The 18,776-nt window shown below is 42.5% G+C and overlaps 1 protein-coding gene across 3 annotated transcripts in view; it reads left to right on the top strand.

Annotated features, from left to right (window-relative positions):
- The window catches only part of SDHAF3 (succinate dehydrogenase complex assembly factor 3), an 83,239-nt gene that overhangs the window by 33,304 nt on the left and 31,159 nt on the right, over positions 1–18,776 (top strand). Inside the window, exon 2 of one of the 3 annotated variants that reach the window (XR_012638304.1) lies at positions 1,302–1,365. The exons of the other annotated variants lie outside the window; for them this stretch is intronic. The gene's annotated coding sequence lies outside the window, so the exon portion shown is untranslated. The remainder of the gene's footprint in view (positions 1–1,301; positions 1,366–18,776) is intronic. 3 annotated transcript variants of the gene reach the window in all.

The following is an 18,776-nucleotide window of genomic DNA, read 5'->3' as shown; positions in this document are numbered from 1 at the left end:
TTTTGGAAACAACTTAACGTGGCTAACTGTCTTTGGTTATGAATGATGGCATGTCCCCATATCTGAACCGTAAGTTACATGCACATATACCAGAAGCAGACTCCTATTTTTTAATGGTTGAGGGTTTCATGCGCTCATGGTATGGATAAACCTTGTGTTGGCCATAGAAGTCTGCATTGGAGGACTAGTGGCTCTAATAATCTGCAATTGGTGAGGACAAACTGTGGTTATTGTTACGGCTTATACGCTGGAATATCAGCCTTCCCTTGCTCAGCCCCAGGTTATGGGGATAGATTTAATCTCCCTAACCCCTCCATGCTGCACCAGTAGAGACCCTGTTCTGCTAAATGTAAAAGGCTTCCCAGTTTAGTTAAAAATTGATTTAAGGTACTGTATTATTCAACAGTGCTGTATTGGATAGTGGAGGAGGGACCATTGTAAGGATCTTTTTATTTTCTATTGTACTTCAAGAATGTGCTAGATTCTTGAAGTAGTGGATGTGTCATTACACAAAATAAAAGTATTTCCCCATGTTTATTCCCCCCACCCCCTTACTGTTCCTCACACATTCTTGTCAACTGCTGGAAATGGCCCACCTTGATTATCACTACAAAAGGTTTTTTTTCCCTCCTGCTGGTAATAGCTCACCTTACCTGATCACTCTCATTGCAGTGTGTATGGTAACACCCATTGTTTCATGTTCTCTATGTGTATAAATCTCCCCACTGTATTTTCCACTGAATGCATCCGATGAAGTGAGCTGTCGCTCACGAAAGCTCATGCTCAAATACATGTGTTAGTCTCTAAGGTGCCACAAGTTCTCCTTTTCTTTTTTCTAGATTCACTTGTGTTGGTGCAGGGAAGCAGGTATTGACAATGGGGTGCCACTCCAACCCTGGGGGATTCACTGGGGAGGAGAGCAGACAGTGTCTCTGTCACTGCACTCCCCCAGGGTTTCCACCAGAGGAGGGCAGCTTTAAATTGTGGCTGGGATTCCATGGAGGCTTTGTCAGATTAAGGCTACTGAGGATGTACTGAGTCAGAGAAGCCTTTGCCACCTTAGCCATACCTTGGCCCAGCCAATACTGCTGCTGTTTGAGGCAACGCTACTGTGGGCCTTGTGGAAGAGCCGTGATTGCAAGGTGCTCTTTAATGCCCCAGATCATCTTTTCAGTCCCTTTGATTTAGATGAGAAGAGAAATACACTTAACCATTTAAAAGAAAAAAGACTTGTGCACGTACGATAACTCAAAGACCATCTCTTTAAAACTACTGTTTTCTTTTTTTTTTTTTAAAAAAAGCACTCTTGGGCTTGAGGAGAAAGTGGAAACAAGCAGTTAAAATGAAAGATCGACATTCAGTAGTGTAAGTGCTTCTATCATATGTTTTGGATTTTATTGTGTGTCTCCTGTCTTCCGATGGATAGTTATTACATTTAATCTAATCTGGTTTTTTTTAATGGGGAAATTTGGAATGCACATTCATATTTCTGAAATAGTGCATGATTGATGCATTGAGCAGTAGAGGTAGCTATATATTAAAAGTCCTGCATTTGCAAATGTGATTTCAATGTTGAAATGCTAAAACCATGTGCTTTTTTCATTAGTATGAAAGTTAAAAGAATGAACTGGCACAAAGACACTTTGTAGAATTCTTTTCTGGCTGTTACGTATTGTAAAATGGGTTTTGGATAAATCGGAGAAAAACAAATCTCCTGTTCGTTAAATTGATACTTTACAAGTGATGTCCCATAGTCTATGTAAAGGAGAACATGAGGACCAGAAACCGTTCTATAATATGCATTTATTCATATTAGTCAGCTTTTGTAATGAGTTTTTTTTCTTCTAAGGACTCTTGTTTTATTCCCACTAAGTTTCAGAAACAAGTCTTCTGACTTCAATGTCCACTGTAATATGTTGAATCCTTCCTTTTTTAAAATACTCTCTGTAGTCTTTCCTAGTATGAGCTATTAATTCATTGACTGCAGTTTTCCTGATACTGAATTTGCAATGTGTTAATTGTTCTCCAAGATTTGTTTGATGTCTGTTCCTTTGTCTTGTTTTGCATGTTAAATAGTAAAAAATAAGACCTGATCCAAAGCCCATTGAAAGTGATAGAAAGACTGCCAGTGACTTTAGTGGGCTTTGGATCAGTCCCATATTGCAATAGTGCTCTGTTTAGAGGTCAGTGAGGTCCACATTGTGCTAGGCGCTGTATGAACATATGGTAAATTCCATTCCTTGTCTCAAAGCAAGGGACACTTACTGCAGTAACTGACAAGGTCATGTAGCCACAATCAAAACCGTGACCTGATTTTGCTCTGTTTACTTTGGTGGAATTACTCCTAATTCATAATGCTGAACAACTTTTGTATGGAAAGATGTCCTGGTAAGAGACTGTGCCAGTGCTAAGGGAGGTGGGGTTAGAGGAGTAAAATAACATGTAGCAAGCCAGATGCCTGGCTCTGTTATGGAACAGCTCCTGGAGGGCACTGCATTTCGTCTGAGCAGTTCTGGGTTTAATATGAAGAAGGCTAAACTGTGAAAGTTGAGGTTTAGTCAGTGTGTGTTGGACAAAATATTCTATTTACTGGGCAATATGCACTCAGCTCCAGTGACTGTCTGAAATCACCCTTTCAATCAGAATTGTGGAATGATCAAATAAATACAATCCAGTTTCTTGGTGGTGGGTTTTTTTTTTTCTTCTGCACTATGTGAGGCTTTCAAACTATTGTTTTTTAATTGAAACGATGGCTTTTTATGATACTTTTTGCAACTGCACTATGGATTCACAAACAGCAAAATTTTTATTATAGCCTTTTTAGTATCAGTAGTTTGAATTCTTTTTTCTGATAGTAAAACAAAATTGTAACCAAATATAAGAAACAAATGCTTAACAGTTGTTCAAAATAATCTGTTCTTCTTATGCTCCTCTTCCTTGTTTGTTTTCCTTTGCCGAGTAGAGTTGAAATCTTACATGCTGAAAACAAAACTGCATCTGTCTTAGTATTTGTTTGCTTTATTCCATACACAACAGTTTTATTTAGTGGCTTTTGTACAAACAATTTGTAAGTGTCACTTACAACATAGGTAGGGAAACCGGAAAAAGAAAATAACTAAACAAAATCATTACATTTTTGTAAGTGTCCTGAGTAGAACAATAATGAAAAGACATACAAGCCTATTCCAGACTTTTAGCAAAGACTAACTAAAATATAAAGAGACAAAACAGTTAGGAAAGTTGAATTTAAGGCGTGAAAATATACATATATATATTCTGAAATAAGTGAAGATCAAAGTAACAATCACACAAGTTTGAGGAAGGACACATCTAATTTGAAATACATTGGATTTTAGAAAGAGACACTATGGGGAATGAGATAAAATACAGGGAAACTAAAGCCATGTCTAGTTAAATTCTTACTCATATCATAGAGACTCTGTTGAATATGGACATAATTCTGAAGGTGATATAATCATGTGAATATATGCAAGCAGCAATTGTAAATTCTCCCAGTAAGATTTCTTCATTTTAGCTCAGAACACCGTTCAAGGCAAATGATGGCAGGCAGTATCACTCAGATTTATATTTTCTATCGACTAGCATTATCAGCGCTAAGTGATCATGTGACAAACCGTGTTTAGTATTGTGTCCCGCATTAGGATATGTAGAGAGACAAAGATAAGTTCTCTTTAAAAGAAGGTATGATGTGCCTCTTCATTTACTTTACTGAAATATACCTTATAATATAAAAGAGACCATAAAGTATGAAGATGGACCAACTCAAATACAAAACTATTCAGCTAAGAGAATGGAGCCAAATTCAGTTTTCCAGTACTTCATAACTGGAGAAAACTGAGAAGATTGAAGAACGTGAACTAAACTTTTATTCTCATGTACATCCTGCTTTTTCACTCAGTCTTCTAACACATACCATTAAATATTACAAAAGACAGATCACTAGTGATTCTGGTAGTCCATAACTAGCCTAAAAGAAATTGGTATCTGGATTTAGTAAACATGTTAGTGTTTTGACTGATTCCTCTTTTATTCTGACCCGAATTTTATAGCAGGGATTTGTCTGCCATTCAAACCTCTTCAGGTTATGCTGTATGTGTTTGAAAGAAAAATTTTGCTCAATAAAAACTACTCATCCCAAGAGAGAATGCAATACTTGTCTTTGCACTGAAATATCATTAAAACTCAAGCTGTTATGTGAAAGAAACATTTGACTCAGAAAGGTAACCATTGCAGAGAATATTGAATTCTCTACAGCCAGGGTTATCACTGGGCCTCAGCACTGGCGCTCTTAGAGTTCAGTTGTCAGCACTGAGTACCACTTTACTGTCAGATGGACAAAATCTAATCTCTTCCCATTATGTTCTCAAATTCTAATAAGCTGTCAAATTGTATATAGTTGTCTCCAAATCAGGAAGTGTCCGCTTTGGAACCTGAATGCAGTTCTGAAAGCTTTAACAGATATCTCTCTCTGAACTTCTTTCTCACTCTATTTCCAACCTATTAAAGCAGTAGTCCTCGTAGCCATTACCCTAGCAAAAAAAGGTTTCAAAGCTCGGCAGTCTATTCGGTGAAGAGCAATTCTGAGTAGTCCACAGAGGAAAAAATCCTATTAAGAACTTTGACTCATTCCTTAAAGGAGAATGTAGTTTGTCAGAGGGTAAAAGAAATCTTACTGTCTTTCTAAACTCTCTATCTGTGTCAGGAAAGACAGTGTGGTACATGCTTGATACGAGAAGAACTATAAGGCTCTTCTTCAGCTGAACAAAGGATTTTAGGCAGTGATAGCTTGCATTTGTTATTTTGTATCCTGGAGGTAAAAGGGGGAAAGAATCTTCATTCTTTATAGCTTGGTTTCTGTATCCATTAGATACACTTATATAAACTTATTCAGTTTCCTATAAAGAAGCACATTCATCTAGAGCGTGTCGAAGTCCTTTGCATTAATTGAGAAAATGTGTCAAGTTGCCATTCAGTCCATTATACACCCCCTCCTCACAAAACACTATTGGCTAAATGTAGCCTAAGTTCTGGTGGCAGGCTTCAACCCATATCCCTATCTTGGCACCGGAGCACCAAGCCAGCGAGTACATAAACCACAAGGGGTACTTTTCAATAGTGCTGCAAGCACTGGTGGATCACAAGGGACGTTTCACCAACATCAGCGTGGGATGGCCGGGAAAGGTACATGACGCTCGCATCTTCAGGAACTCTGGTCTGCTTCAAAAGCTGCAGGAAGGGACTTTATTCCCAGACCAGAAAATAACCGTTGGGGATGTTGAAATGCCTGTAGTTATCCTTGGGGACCCAGCCTACCCCTTAATGCCATGGCTCATGAAGCCGTACACAGGCAGCCTGGACAGTAGGCAGGAGCTGTTCAACTACAGGCTGAGCAAGTGCAGAATGGTGGTAGAATGTGCATTTGGACGTTTAGACCTCAGCAAAACCAATATTCTCACTGTTATTACTGCTTGCTGTGTGCTCCACAATCTCTGTCAGAGTAAGGGGGAGACGTTTATGGCGGGGTGGGAGGTTGAGGCAAATCGCCTGGCTGCTGGTTACACACAGCCAGATACCAGGGCGGTTAGAAGAGCACAGGAGGGCGCGGTGCGCATCAGAGAAGCTTTGAAAACCAGTTTCATGACTGGCCGGACTACGGTGTGAAAGTTCTGTTTGTTTCTCCTTGATGAAACCTCCCGCCCCTTGGTTCACTCTACTTCCCTCTAAGCTAACCACCCTCCCCTCCTCCCTTCGATCACCGCTTGCAGAGGCAATAAAGTCATTGTTGCTTCACATTCATGCATTCTTTATTAATTCATCACACAAATAGGGGGATAACTACCAAGGTAGCCCAGGAGGGGGGGTGCAGGAGAGAAGCACCAGGAGGGGTGGTGGAGGAGGGAAGGACAAGGCCATACAGCACTTTAAAAGTTTAAAACTTTAAAACTTATTGAATGCCAGCCTTCTGTTGCTTGGGCAATCGTCTGGGGTGGAGTGGCTGGGTGGCCGGAGGCCCCCGCACCGTGTTCTTGGGCATCTGGGTGAGGAGGCTATGGAACTTGGGGAGGAGGGCAGTTGGTTACACAGGGGCTGTCGCGGCGGTTTGTGCTCCAGCTGCCTTCCTGCAGCTCAACCATATGCTGGAGCATATTAGTTTGATCCTCCAGTTCTGATAGCACGGATTCCTCTCCCCATATAGCGATCAGATCCCGTACCTCCTGTTTGGTCCATGCTGGAGCTCTTTTGCGATTCTGGGACTCTATCATGGTCACCTCTGCTGATGAGCTCTGCATGGTCACCTGCAGCTTGCCACGCTGGCCAAACAGGAAATTGAAATTCAAAAGTTCGCGGGCCTTTTCCTGTCTACCTGGCCAGTGCATCTGAGTTGAGAGTGCTGTCCAGAGCGGTCACAATTGAGCACTCTGGGATAGCTCCCGGAGGCCAATACCGTCAAATTTTGTCCACAGTACCCCAAATTCGACCCGGCAAGGCTGATTTCAGCGCTAATCCCCTTGTCAGGGGTGGAGTCAGGAAATCGATTTTAAGAGCCCTTTAAGTAAAAAAAAAAAGGGGGGGGGGCTTTGTTGTGTGGACGGGTGCAGGGTTAAATCGATTTAACGCTGCTAAATTCGATCTCAACTCCTAGTGTAGACCAAGGCTGAGGGTGAAGGTCTACAACAGTGGTTCTCAGACTTTTGTACTGGTAACCCTTTTCACATAGCAAGCCTCCGAGTGTGACCCCCCCCGCTTAAAAATTTAAAATGCTTTTTTATATATTTAACGTCATTATAAATGCTGGAGGGGAAGCTGGGGTTGGGGTGGAGGCTGGCAGCTCACGACCCTCCATGTAATAACTTTGCAACCCCTTGAGGGGTCCTGATCCCCCATATGAGAACCCCTCCTCTACAACTTCCATTCTATCAGGGAGCCTTTTAAGTTAGCACAGCTTGAAAAGTGAGTGATGCTGCCTGGGAAGGGGATATGACCAGGGCAAAGACAAGGTATCCTGATTAGCATGTCCCCAAGTGGTGATGACTGTGGAGGGAAACTGTGGAGTCCCTAGTAGAAATTAGAGCTGTCCCTATCTGATGGAAACACCAAAGAAGGTCAGACAGAATGATCACCACCTGCTTTCCCTTGGGGTGAACACCAATAAGTGGGTTTGCTGTCACAAGGATTGTGATTTACACGTTCTGTCACCAGTTTGGCTGAGTATGTTTTTGTGAATTAGAATCTGCAAGTTTCATTGCATGCATCCTTCAGTCCAAGATGCTCCAGGATGTACTTGGCATAAAGTAGATTGTTCTTAAAATAGAAGGCATTTTCCTCTCTTTCACTCATTCCCTTCCTTGGTGGTATTCAGCTATTATACATTCCATATGTAGTGGCTTTGTGTATATGCAGCTTACTGGGCAGAAGAAAATTTGGCAAATTTTATTTTTCTCCAAAATGGCTGCCAAACTTGTTCTATATTATTTGTTTTAATAAAGTATAGTATAGAATTTTGGGGGCAAAGTGCAATTTACACACACAAGCAAGTGCTCATATTCTTAAGATTATTTACTCAAATTACTTTTTTCTGTATCCGTCTCAGTTGATGTTACAGTTCTATCAGTTTACTTAATTTGAGATGTTACCGATTTGTGACATTCCCCAGGGTACAATCTGGACTACTGAACGGCTGTGCCCTCTCATCTGTCCAACCTGGGGTGCCCTTTACCTGCTTTGCTGTGAGAACAGTCGCTCCTGTCCTGTTTACACCCAGCCTCTAGCATGCAAAATCACTCCCAGCTGAATTATATGAGTGCTTCTAGCTAGCCACTCCTGAATTGTATTCCAGAGCGACACCAGCGAATTCCTAGTCCCCGACTTGTCCCTAGAAATGTTTGTCTTGTACTGCCCAGCTCTTTCCTTCTGTGCAGTACAAGCTCATAGAAAGTCCATCATTTCATTAATAGAAAATGGTATGCACAAACTCTGTTCTCTCAAATGGAGTTTCCCAAACACTTCAATTCAAACACACATTAGTTTAGATCAGCGGTTCTCAAACTGTGGGTCGGGACCACAAAGTGGGTTGAGACCCCGTTTTAATGGTGTCGCCAGGGCTGGCTTAGACTTGCTGGGCCTGTGGGCTGAAGCCTGAGCCCCGCCTCCAGGGGCTGAAGTCCGAGGGCTTCAGCCCTGGGAGGTGAGTTCTCTGGCTTTTGCTGGGTGGCAGGGCTCAGGTTACAGGCCCCCTGCTTGGGGCTGAAGTCCTTGGGCTTTGGCTTTGGCCCCTTCATCAGGGGAGGCAGGCCCAGGCTTCAGTTCCCCATCTTGGGGTCATGTAGTAATTTTTGTTATCAGAAGGGGTTCATGGTGCAATGAAGTTTAAGAACCCTGATAAAAGATTTTAAGCGATTACAAGTAATGAGGCAAGAAAGTCAGAATTGGTTACAAAGAAATAAAAGGTAAAATGCAAACTAATACCTAACTTATTAAACTAAGTGACTCCAAAGCAAAGATTTATCTCACCATATGATTACAGCAGTCTGGCTGGATCTTTCAGCGAGGACCCCACCCTCAGTTCAATGATGCTCCTTTTGTCTTTCAAACGTTGTTGATGCTGTGAGTAGAGATGAGGGGAGAGAGATGATTTGTGTCCTCTGTTCACCCTTATAGCATTTCTCTTTGAAAATTATCTTCAGCTGGGGTTCAGGCAAAAGCAAGTCTGTTTGCCAAGATGTAAGTTTCTTGCCCACATGCCTCTTCCTGCCAAAGAATGGCCGCTTACCCAGGTGATTGTCCAATTGATTTTGTTGACACTGGCTGAGGTGTCCATTTGTCTTTTGTCTCTGAGGAACTGGTTTGGGCTGTTTCCTCAGATTCGGAATATGCCTTAGGAACATCATACAGTATAATCTTATGACTTTACATACAATATTGCCACACATGTTTTACCACGACAATAATGATCAGTGAATTATGAGTTTTCAAATATACCGCACAAGGCATACTTTTTGTACAACATTTATCATAGTTTTGTATATGTGGTGGACATAAGGGCACGGTCTGTCATACCTTTACCAAAGTTTATTTTGCAATTTAGTTTTAGTGGCTCTATACATTTTCTTCAGCTCTTGCCCAGTATTGTGGTTTTCATACAGTTCCACCTCTGCAGTGTTCACTCATATCTTTCATCTTCAGCAGGGTTAACCACTGTTGGCCAGCACCAGGAAAAACACCACACATCTAGTAGGGTCTCAGCATAAGTATTCCAAAGAGTTTACATGTTCTACTGCCATGTTCTTAGAGTGATCCCCTTCTAGTAGATTTCCAATTTCATTTAATTATCCTAAACTATAGGAGTCCATTCTATTCAGGTTTTTCATTTGTGTCCATCACCATGGTATCTAGGTATCTAAGATGCTGGCAGTTCATTGTTTCAGCCTTTGCTATTGACTGTAATGTGCAGCTAGACCAATGAGTGCACAGAGGCAGGTGCATCTACATAAGGTGTAATAGCTTTAATGAAGATAACTTGGAAGTACCCCGTACAAACTAGTCTTCTCTAGGAACTGGTGGGCCAAGCATTCTTTGACTATAACTTAATTCCACATTGGCCACCTCTGATGCATTTTGCTGCTTTTTATGCAGGTTGGTGCACTGGACTATTTTTCTCCAGCTACTGTAACTGAGCCAAGGGCCCCAGTTACTACAGCGTGTGTCCCTTGACTGTTATACTGTAGTAAAAATGTGCTGTGTGCATGGGTCCTAACCATTTTCTTTAATCAAGCTAAAGCTTGAAGCATGGATGCAGAACATGGTTAGGTCCCATCCATATTAGAAATTTTGACAGGCTTGTAATTGGGTGGGGGCACAGCTGTTATCACTGGGTCCCAGGGCGCAGTGGCAATTGAAGTGTAACTAGGTCCTTGAGCTGACTAGCTTAATTGTCAGTCTTGATAAGTCCAAGTTGAACCTTTGTGTATATTTGAGGCATAAGGGCCAGATTATTCTTTCTGCTTCTTCCCCTTTGTGCCATTCAGTTGTTATAGAGGGACTGATTCTGGCCACAGTTGGCTAACAGAGAATTCACTTAGTGGTTAGTAAATCTTTATTGATGTAAAACGACAAGAACTAGTTTCTGCATTAGGGGCTACGTGCCACTGTGTAAATTAGAGCAGCTAGTGCCGTAACTCATGCTTGGTCTGGTGCAGCCGAGCCAAGCACACAGGATTAGAGAGCCAGAACCCGCTGAGCTCTGATTCCCTGACCCCTCAGTCCCTCCATATAGACGTACCTTTTATTCCTACAGAGGGCGGAGCTCATCACAGGACAGAATCTGGCCTCAGGTTCAGGTGCCCTGATCAGAACCCCATTTGATCTTTGGGTGGGAATTCTGAAAAAATGGACTAGGGGATGGATTCTGTGACTAAGGAGGAGAGAGCTACTTATTGGAGTGTCAAACTGTCCAGGAGGCAGCAGTTGCAGGGGGTAACCTGTCTCACCCAACGCGGTGTTTGGGGGAGGCTGGGGCAAGTGGAACCTGCATACTCTGGCAAAAAAAGCTAAGTTTCAGGAACACACAGTGAAGTTAGGCTTTTGTTATTTTTGGCCCTGGGCTTTTGGAAAGGATGCCCATGGGAGAGACTGTAAGAGAGATCACAAATGCAGGTCATCCCTGAACTGTAACAGTGAGTTTAGGACCAGTATTCAAAGTATTCTTCCATTTATGCATATGTTCAAATTTTGCACACTATAACATGTAACCCTAACCATAGAATTTGCCATGCACAAATCCATTTGTTTGAAAATCTCGTACAAATGTGTTTTGCACATGTTCATTCTGTCACTGTGCACAAGTAATGGTGCATCAAAATTTCATGCATGAATGATTAGTGGATGGAAGCTGGGTTGAGAGTTATATGAAAAATTGGCTCTTAATGCCTTCATATTCTATTTCTGGGGGAATTCTGCGCCACTGCGCATGCACATAATTCATGTCCCCCCTCAGATTTTTTTCTCTGCAGACTATAGATTCTGCTGTAGAGGTGCTGCAGTTATACCTTTTGCCCACCAGGTGAGAGGGCAGCCAGCGGGCGGAGAGGGATGGGAGAGACTGCGTTCCCCACAGCAGGGCCAGGTGAGGAGGCTTGGGATAGACAGCATGGGACATACGGAGCTGCTGTGGGGGGGTCACGGACTGGGGTTCAGAAGTGGGGAGCAACCAGAACTGGACAAAGTATTCAAGGTGTCAGCACACCATGGATTTATATAATGGTATTATGATAGTTTCTGTCTTATTTTCTATCCCTTTCCTAATAGTTCCTAACATACTGCTACCGTATAGTATATGTGAATGCAAATTAGGCATATGAATCTTTGAAGATTTTAATTCTGAAAATCAGTCCCAAGCATCAAAAAGATTTAGTTCCAGATGGTTTCTTTCACACGAATTAAAACCTTAGGCATGCATTAACCAAATCAGTAAGTAATGGTACCTCACGTGAGTTTATTTAGTAACCTGGCAGAAAACAAGCAACAGCAGATAATGAATTTAATTGTGAATGAGCACTTCAGATTCAGGTTTATTTTCTGTTTTGTGTCTTTTGTTCTTCACCTTCAAATGTGCTCATTGTGTTGCATTTATTGGAGTTCTAATGACCTTGTCCTACTTATCATATTCCATTTATTGATTAAAACCTTCCAGAGAGTAATATTTCAATGGCATGTGTTCCTATGCTTGCCAAGGTACATAAAACTACAGGGTCTCCTCTTTCATGAGTATTATAACTTTTTTGTGTGTTATGTTTTTGGTTAGAAATTGCTTATACACCACATTTCTGAGGGAACACATGATCCCAAAGATTTTTCAAATAAGCATGATAACTTTGACAGTAATAGTGGTAGAATTTCCCTAGGAAAATTCTACACCCACCTGGTGAAATAACTAGTGATGGCATTTTGCTGTGCAGAGGAGAATATTTTACACAGTTCTTGCTCAAAAAAATCAGTTACCACTTTGTCATATTTTTATACTTTACCATTTTTAAAATAGAAATGGAGGGAAGTTCTGTAAAGGAGGATATAAAGGTATTCATGGGATTGGTCTGTTTTTTAAAAATAAGGAAGTGTAGGCTATACATTATCACATCGTGGTTTTTCAGTAGTAAAAAATAGAAGGAAGACAGACAAGAAATACAAACACATATATCAGAAGTGTTTTCATTGTGCAGCTCTATTTTGCATTTGTACAGCATAAAATTAATTTCAACTTCAAAAAAAAAAAAGTTTGGGCAAACACTTGTCGGTTGCCATATTTCTCAGTAAAGTATTTTTTTCTTTTGGCTAGTGAAGGTCTTTTGGCTTCCACTACCCACAACCAGTTGCTTTAAAAAAAAAAAAAGAAAAAAAGAGGGAAAGAAAGAAAAAAATTAGTAAAGGCTGAATACTTTTTTTGTGATAGGGCGAGGAACATTGTGGTATTGTAGAAAACTTGGTAGTCCTATGTTACTTTTGATTATGTGGATTTTGTTTTTGATAGAGAAAATATTGACGTGCAGTTGTGGACAGAAAAGCAGTCATGTAAAATAACCCTTTATTACACAACAGATGTCTAAAGTCATATCTGCTTACTGGCAAACTTAGTTTTAAACTAATTTTTACTTCTTTTTGCACTGCAGAATCAGCACAGCTGTGAGATAATCATCTGGATTCTTTTGTGTTATGCTTCTTTCATAGAACAATTTAACAGTTCCAATTACAGAATATTTTTTTTGCTGGGTTTGACCAAAAATAGCTCATCTTAACTTTCAGATATCTGGTTGATTTTACAGGGCTGGTACTCTCTCTAAAAATCGTATTTGTACTTATAAGATGAGCAAATTTGATATAGTTATTGACAGACAATACACTTGGACTCCCATAATGCTATTTACAGGGGCTAACATTTCCAAACCTGGATACCTAAAATAAGCTCCTAAATGCATATTTAGGCCGCAAAATTACAATGAGCTCCTCACAGTCATACAGCTCATTGCAGGATCAGGACTGTAGACTTATAAGGATAGATATGGGAGTCTAACTTTAGGCATCCATGTTTGAAATATTTGGTCAGTCATATATCCCTGTAATATTTAAAATTGTAGCTGTTGTAAACATTTGTTTTGGTACAACTAAAATGCTTTACTCGATAGCTTTCAAAAACTTCCAGTGGATTCTAGCCTGCGTCTTGCTTATATATTTATGCAACAATGTGGATGGGTAACAGGGTTAGAGAATTTTTTAGAGAATTAGTAGTCATTTTTTAAAATCTGTGTAACTTTCTATAGGATCATCAATTTGCTAAAGAGCTTCTGTTAAAAGGTACTTTTTGGTCTCATTGTCAAACCTGCATTGGGAGCTTAGAATGTTCAGTGAAATCAATGCTACTTGCAAGTGTGTTTTTTAGAGGAACAGTGAAGGTTCTACTGTGCAATAATATATTTTCATTATTTAGTGGAGTGAATATTAAATTGAATACCGCTCATTGGAAACTTCATAATTATCAAGAGTGGAGTTTCAACGCAGAATCCAGTCCCTTTGTAGTATAAATGTTATTTCACCTTATTCTGACATTGTCCTGACGCAGCTGATTTGGCAGTCCTTCCACAATGGCAGTCCTGGTTTAAGACTCTTGTGAATCCTCTGATACATTAGAAAATAAGTGGCAGATCTCCTTAAAGTATACAGCCTTTAAAGCTATGCTCGTGAGTGAAGTTAGACAGTAGGTCAGTGTGGATGAACTTAATTTACATACTAAACACTTAGGAATGTTCATGTAATCAGTCGTCCCCAAGAAGAGGTTACCTTATGCTTGGTTATACAGTGACAGTGAAAACTCTTCCTTTCTTGAAAGCCATAGATGTTCCCTAGAAAAAGGTATACTTTTCCAATTCACAAATTGAAGAGCAGCATAAAGAAGGCTCCATTAGTCTTGCTGCTAATTATAAACTTGTCATTAGACTCAAGGGCGGTAACGTAGCTATGTATGTGTACCTCCTATGCCAAGACCATAAAATTATGCCACCGAACATACAAAGAGCAGAGGTGGTTATCAGAGACATTTATGTATAATAACCAATGCTGTTTTCTATTCTTGATACTTCACTATACAAGCCCAGTGTCTTCTCCAAACATTGATACTGTTGGCTAAGGATTTCCTAAAGTAATTAGAAAAAAAATCATCAATCCAGAACTAAATTTAAGAATTTAACAGTTGACACAAGTCATCAAAGGCAAAAGGGGAGGCTGGCAGCAAAACAGAACCTAATTAAGATTGCTTGAGACAATGACACTTACCTGTAAATAATTTTCTTCTTAAAGCTTTTCCTTAACTTAACATTTCCTAGCTTTTCCAGTGTTTGTTTTTTACCCCTTAACATTCTTTCTTCTTCAAGTGCTTGCCCATGTCCATTCTTAGGGGAGGGGGATAGCTCAGTGGTTTGAGCATTGGCCTGCTAAACCCAGGGTTGTGAGTTCAATCCTTGAGGGGGCCATTTAGGGATCTGGGGAAAAAATTGGGGATTGGTCCTGCTTTGAGCAGGGGGTTGGACTAGATGACCTCCTGAGGTCCCTTCCAACCTTGATATTCTGTGATTCTATACTAGGTGTGTGCACTGTTGCCAGAGATTTTTCCCTTAGTGGCATCCATTGGGACAGCTCTAGCCCCCCCGGAGCCATGCAGATACGCGCTGGTATAAAGGGCGCCACCAGCCCTGCACCCTCTCAGTTCCTTCTTATTGCACATGACAGTTGCTGGAATGACACTTTCTTGCTCTGGCAAGGATTCTTCCAAGTAGTTTTGAACTCTTTCTTCATTCGTAGTGTTAATAGTTTAGTGTATATAGTTTTTGCAAGTAGTGGTAGTGTATATAGTGTATATAGTTCCTAGCGTCAAGGGACTTTTCACCCCAGGGGCCACGCATGCTCCAGTCCCTGGGTTTCAAGCCTGGTACCTCCTGTGGCAAAACTATGCCTGAGACTAACATGCACTCCAATCACTTAAAGTGCTTGGGGAAAAGTCACATAAAGGACAAGGGACAGATCTGTCAGGACTTCAGACCCTGCACTAAGAAGGACTAAAACATCTGGCTAAAGGCTATCCTCATGGAAGCCGTCCTCAGACCTGTGTCAGAGCTGAGCCTCTCTGATTTGGTGCCAAGTACTTTGGTGTCCGTGTGAAGTGCTCCCCTGCACTGAGCTCTTCTTGGCACTGTTTTCCATCCCTAGTACTGAGGAAGAAGTACAAAAAGCAGTGCACCAAGAGAGGGTGCTCACTGGTTCAGAAGAGAGACAAGTAGGGAGAAGAGTGAGACTTGCACCAGGCCACTGTTCTACCCCTGGACCCACGTCAGCACCATCGACTCCGCCAAGGGCGTTTGAGTCCGGTGCTGGACCCCCTCACACCAGGAAGCACCACAGTACCAGTGGACTAACAGTGCCATCAACCCTGGAGGCTTTTCAGGTGGCTAGGGACCTCTCTTTTCCGGTCCCTCCAACCCCAATGGGGCACCTACCAGCTCCAACATCCGGAAGCAGAGGGGAGCAGGGTGCATCCACTGGCACCATCCATGGACAAGCCCCACCTGATCCCAGCATCCTGATTCCCAGCATGCCACAAGTCCCTGGAACGATATGGAGGCAGAAGCGGGTACCGCTCCACCATTGTCACCAAGAGAAGAATCCTCTTCCGAGTCTGAAGGGGAATCCTGTATACTGCCGAAAGCCCACCATTGGTACCCAGCCTACACACCACCAAGCTTCAGTGCTGGTCACCCAGCTGGCACCTGGCCAGCAGGTCACCGGCCTTATTGAATTCTGGGAGGCAGGCAGGTGGGTGCAAGCCTGCCTGCATCTAAAGGCCCCTCCCCCAACCTTTGAGGAAGAGCCACAGAAACCGGGACTCAACTGAAGACAGGGGACAAATTAAGGAAAAACAGGATCAGGAGTGGGGGTCATAGGTTCAAAATGCAGTGGCCCTACTGGCCACCTGGGATTTTCCCCTGGTACCAGTGCCTTCCTCCCATTGCTCCTATTTGGTGTTCTCTGAGAAACAGGCTACCTACTGCTTCCTGCTCAGCACCGGATCCGGACTCTGGTACAGACCTTGGCACCAAAATCCAGTAGCTGCCTCCAGTGGACATAGTTGAGGAAGAGGAAGGAGCCCCTCCTCCAGTGCAAGCCTACTCCTCGACCTCTCCAGATGAGGCTTTTGCAAGTCCCAGCAGCCTACTTCCCCGGGATGATTTGAGGGCCCATCAGGACCTTCCAAAGTGGGTTGCTTCAAACCGGGGCTTCAAGATTGAGGAGCTTAAAGAGACATTGCACAGCCTTATTGATATTGTGTCTGCAGCAGTTCCATCCAAGGTGGTTCTGCCCATCAATGAGGCAATGATGGGACCAGTCAAGGCCCTATAGTAAACTTCTCCTGTGGACCCCTCCCCCCTTCAAATAGGGCAGAGAAAAAGTATTATGTGCCAACAAGTGGATTTGATTACCTGTACTCGCACCCCACCAGGCTCTGGGATCCCTGGTGGTGTCTGCAGTGAATGAAAGGGACATATTGGGCCAGTCAAACATTACCCCGAACCAAAAAGATGTTAAGAAACTGGACCTTTTCAGAAGAAAGGTTTATTCCATGGGTAGCCTCCAACTGCATATCACCAAACAGCAAGCTTTTCGGGGAGATACAATTTTAATCTGTGGGACTCTCTGAATAAATTCAAAAACTCCCTGCCCAAGAGTTGAGACAGGAGTTTGTGGCCCTCTTAGAAGAGGGTAAGAATGTGGCTAGGACCTCTCTCCAGGCAGCCGTGGATGCTGCTGACTTGGTGGCCTGGACAGTGGCCTCCACGGTCACCATGAGGCACTGTTCCTGGCTCCAGTCCTCTGGCCTTCCCCACAAGGTCCAATAGTCCAGCCAGGATCTTCCATTTGAAGGCTCCTCCCTTTTTCTTGGAGCAAATGGACACGATGTTGGATCATATTAAAGAAGTTCTGTATTAAAATCACAAATGAGTTTGATTCCCCATAGTTTAAATTCCAGGGTATTACTAATTAAGAGGTCTCTTGGTTTTTGGTACTGTTTCTCTCCCTCTATGTGTGAAACTTGCAAGCTGCTAATTGTGTTAGTACATTCTAAGACAAAGTCTGTTCTCAAAGCAATTCACAGAGAGAGAGACTCAAAGCAATACTCTAACAACAGAAACAGCACCCAGAGACTCCCCGCCCTTTTGTTGTATTAACAATTGTGATTAAAATAGAGATAGAGGATGTATGTGGATGGATGCTTGGTGTGGATAATAACTGAATGATCAGGGAGGTGCCAGCCTAAGAATCCAGTGTCCATCGGCTGAAGAAGGTGTCAAGTGGAAATAACCAGAGGACCCCCGGAGGGCAGACTGGAATCCACCCAACAGCCTCAAGAATGGGAGAACCAAAGAACAAGATAACATCTAGCAGCACGGAGCCGTCAGTAATGTGCTATCTGCTGATTGATTCAGCAACAGCATGATGAAGCAATTCCCATAGACTGGCATAGGAAGAAATTCCTATAAAAATAGACTCTAAAAAATGAGAACTTTGGGGTCTGATTCTGCAAACCAACTTCCAGGAGCATCAGATGAGCATCTGACAAGGCCCTGCTCCCTCCTCATGTCCAGGCCACCTGGCCAGTGGCTTGGCATGAGCAACTCTAAGGCTGGTAACTATGATAACAACCTTGCAGAACCTGTGTGTGTGTGTGTTTGTATGAATGAATGTGTGAATAAATATGAGATTGAATGGAATGTTATAGCTATAACTAACTGCTTACTATGATTCTTTCTGTATTCACAATAAATGTGGTATTTTGCCTTTTTCCCTTTAATAAGATCCTGCTGGTTTTTAATTTATTGGTATAACAATGAGACTTCATGGACTGAAGACTGGAGGGCCACTCTATGATCCTTAGGCCTCTATGCTCCATCTGCCTCCAGAAAGCAATTCAGGCCCCAGCAGCCTCCTCCCTTCTCAGTGCCTCCAAGACAGGAGCCTTACAAAAGAAGAGGCAGAGATTATAAACAGTGCCAGCCACTTCTGTCCACCTCAACCTCCCAGTCGGAGTCTCAGAGATATTCTGGTGGGCCTAAGAAGGACTTTTGAAAGTGCGCCTGAAGGTATTGTACCAGTCACCATTTCGGATATTCCTCTCCCCCTTTCATTCTTGGACCGTCTGTCGCTCTTCAGTATGGCATATGCATCCATAACATTGGACCGTTGGGTTCTGAGTACAGTGACAGTTGGATATACCCTTCGGGTTTTTATCCACCCCTGCCTCCCATCCCCCATCCCACCCCCATCCCTCTTCAGGGACCCTTCTCATGAGCAGCTCCTCGTCCAGGAGGTGCAATTCCTCCTATGTATAGGGGCTGTGGAGGAACTGCTTCAAGACTTGAGAGGAAAATGGTTTTACTCCCAGTATTTCCTAATCCTAAAGGCCAAAGGGGGGATCCACCCCATCCTGGACCTGCATCGCCTCAACAGATATCCCAAGAAACTGAGGTTCCTCATGGTCTCCCTGGCCTCTATCATTCCCTCCTGGGACCCAGGAGACTGGTATGCTGCCCTCAACTTAAAGGACGCATACTTTTACTTTATCTTCCACGGCCACAGAAGATATCTCAGGTTTGTAGTGGGTCATCGCCACTACCAATTCACCACCCTTCCTTTTGGCCTATCAGCAGCCTCATGGGTTT

The sequence above is a fragment of the Natator depressus genome, chromosome 2, assembly GCF_965152275.1.
Source record: "Natator depressus isolate rNatDep1 chromosome 2, rNatDep2.hap1, whole genome shotgun sequence".
NCBI classification, from domain to species: Eukaryota; Metazoa; Chordata; order Testudines; family Cheloniidae; genus Natator; species Natator depressus.
This window is presented reverse-complemented; position numbering and strand designations above follow the sequence as displayed.